Genomic DNA, 3,106 nt, shown 5'->3' with positions numbered 1-3,106 from the left:
AAAAATAAACACGAGGCAATATTTGACATAAAAGCGACAAAAACATAGAGGCCAACAAAAACATAGACACTACGCTTATGAAACATAAAACCGACAAAAACATAGAGGCCAACAAAAGAAGTTTCTGTTGCATTCAAAATCAAGAATCACAGATTCTTGTATTACAATTGAAGAGTTACAATTTCTTGCAAACTCGAGGCTTGGGGGGGTTGGGAAGCATTAGAAGGATTGCGAAGGGGAGTACTCTTTCTGAGAGTCTTCTTCACGGCAGGAGGTCATCTGGGTGCTTCCCTCTCTCCCATATCTCCATCTGCATGATGAGCATGCTGCTTTGAACGTGTGGACTCCGAAGGTCTAATCTTTTTGGAAGGTCCACCTATGTCATAAAACAACACATCAGACCCATGCAGACATTGCATAGAAGTTGACAAGTCCAATACCATTACCACTTACCATCACCATTTTTCTTGCGTTTCTTTGACACCTTCACCATGTCACTCAGAAAGATGGGAGAATCTAGATTCTCATCACCAGCTAACATGCACTGCACTGCATCCACTCCCTCTGGCGCTATTGCCTCTGCATCGTCAACCGTTGCATCTTCCTTTGGACTGCTTTTGCTTGGTTGTGGCTCAACTGCTGCTGTGCTTGCAGGGGGGTCTACCTTCACAGCTGGAGTTCCCTCACTAGAGTACACACTATGGGCTTCAGGAGTAGCTTGTAGCACAACCTTTGGCATGTCATCCTGTATCGGCACCACACAAGGAATATGGCCAGAACCCGCAAGCACATCAGTGAAGTTCAGGCTTGTGCAATCAACAGATACTTGAAGGCAACCTGAATTGTTCTTGGATTTATATGAGATTGGGAGCAACGGCAACCAACCTGTATGCAGGATCATTGATTTAAGTGAATTTGGAATACTACTCTTGCAAGAGGCGTCCGCACATACCATCTCTGATCCAAGCCAGGCAGCAAAACACAGAGCATAGTATGTATGACCACATGCTAGCATGTATACACAAACCACATGGGAAGCCATAAATGCAAGACCACATGCAACACATAGTCTTGGCTAGAACAGAGAATGTAGCCTGCAAGTGGCTAAAGTGTTGGCCAGTTGTCGGAAGCAGTAACATTGTGTCACCAGCCTTCACCTGCTCCAGCATGCTCTCACAAAAGTTGATTTGTTGCACACACGTACTCGCTGATGCTTCCAAGTCAGTCACTTCTTTTTGCATGACAAATGAATAATAAAAGGCCCACGGGTATTATATATGAGAAGCACCATTACAGCCCAAAGTACCATGACAAGTACCTTTAACAGAAAAAACTACCATAAAAAAGTACTTTGGACAAAAAACCACCAAGGAAATTTAAAATACCATGGCATGTAGAAAAGTACCTTGGACACTACCACCATAACAAAAAACTGCCATCCCATTAAAAACATCAAGGCAAAAGCTATTACCATAACAGGAAAGACTGTCATGATAAAAAAGCCACCATGACCAAAAACAAAGTACAATGACAGGTTTCTTGGACACTACACACTAATTAGCAATGACCGTACAACCACCTTAATAGAAAAAACTACCTTTACAAGTACATTGGTCACAACCACCATAGCAAACAAACTTCCTTAAAGAAACAATCAACCATAGTAGAAAAAACCATGAAAAAGTACCTTCGACACTGCCACCATAATAGAGATGGCTTTCCAAAAAACCTCTAAGGTAATGACATATACCATGGATAGTACAAAAGTACCTTGAGCACTACAACCATAGCAAAAGAAAAGTACCATAGCAGGAAATAATATCATGAAAAAAACACCACCATGATCAAAAGAAGTACCATGACAAGCATTTTGGCCATTACATGATACCTGGAAAAATAGCCATGACCCCTGCACCTGTCATGGTAGAAAAAAATACTATGACAAGTACCACAATAATAGACAAACTTCCATGGAAAAAAAAAACACTTATAGCAAAAAAAAAAACATATGGAAAACTACTTGGTCACTGTCACCATAACAAAAAGAAAGCCATGTAAAAGAAACTACCATGCCAAGTACCTTGGGCACTATTTACCATGATAGAACCCCAAAATAGAAAAAACTACCATGTCAGGTAGGTTGGGCACTTAGCACCATAACAGAAATAACTAGCATGACAAAAACAACCATCTAAATAGAAAAGAGTACCATGTCAAGTACCTAGGGCATTACTACATAAACAGAAATAACTGGCATGGCTAAAAAAACCACCTAAATAGAAGAGAGTACCATGTCAAGTACCTAGGGCATTACCACATAAACAAAAATCCTGCCTTGACTTGGTCAACACATACCTGGAGACGATCCACCTCATCTCTTCTGTTTGAGCTGCTTGCATTGGCCCCAAGAGCTGTGATTGCACTAGTTAGAGCAGCCATTTGCCTTCAATCACCAAAAAATCAGGGTCAGTATCGACAACTCCCTTCATGTTGGACTGCAATATCTGGAGCTCTTGCAATTGCACCTGAAGCACTGCCACGGCTGAAGATGTCCCTTGTATCTTCTACATATTTTGGTTCCTGTCTTGTAGCTCTACTCTCAAATTATCCAATGTCATGTTCAAAACCTTTAATGCATCCCTTTTTGCATCCAGAATCTTCTTCACATGTGCTTTTACTTGTTGGCTTATAAAGGAGCCACTAACTAGAGAAGTGTTGCCAGATAAGAGAGTATTTTGCCCACTTTTTTGACTTGCCCCGACATTGTCAGGACGAAGGGACTGAATTGATGTCCCCTCATTATTCTCCAGCCAAATCTTTACTTTGTTTTCAATGCCACCCGGAAGCTTCTTGCAATGGTCCAAAACCTGTTCACCAAAAGCAGCCTAGGCAACCTTTTGACCTGCAGGATCTTGCCGAGCAGCTTGGCATCGCTCGTACACAAACAATGTTGCAAACTTGTGTGTGATCTCTTTGTTGGCTGGCATGCTTTGGTAGACTTTGTGAAATAGTAACCTGCATTCGTCTACAAACTCAGGTTGCATCATATGCAGAAAGATTTTAGAGCCCTTCTCCCTTTTCTTCATGAAGACCGACAAACCAATCC

At 41.6% G+C, this 3,106-nt stretch overlaps 1 pseudogene; it reads right to left on the bottom strand.

Moving 5' to 3' along the window:
- Positions 1-262: 262 nt before the first annotated feature.
- On the bottom strand, positions 263-2,439 carry LOC147453613 (uncharacterized; annotated as a pseudogene).
- Positions 2,440-3,106: the final 667 nt, after the last annotated feature.

Source organism: Adiantum capillus-veneris, chromosome 7, assembly GCF_014529385.1.
Source record: "Adiantum capillus-veneris isolate H3 chromosome 7, ASM1452938v2, whole genome shotgun sequence".
In the NCBI taxonomy this organism is placed as follows: Eukaryota; Viridiplantae; Streptophyta; class Polypodiopsida; order Polypodiales; family Pteridaceae; genus Adiantum; species Adiantum capillus-veneris.
The sequence above is the reverse complement of the archived record's forward strand: the minus strand, read 5'-3'. Positions and strand labels throughout refer to the sequence as shown.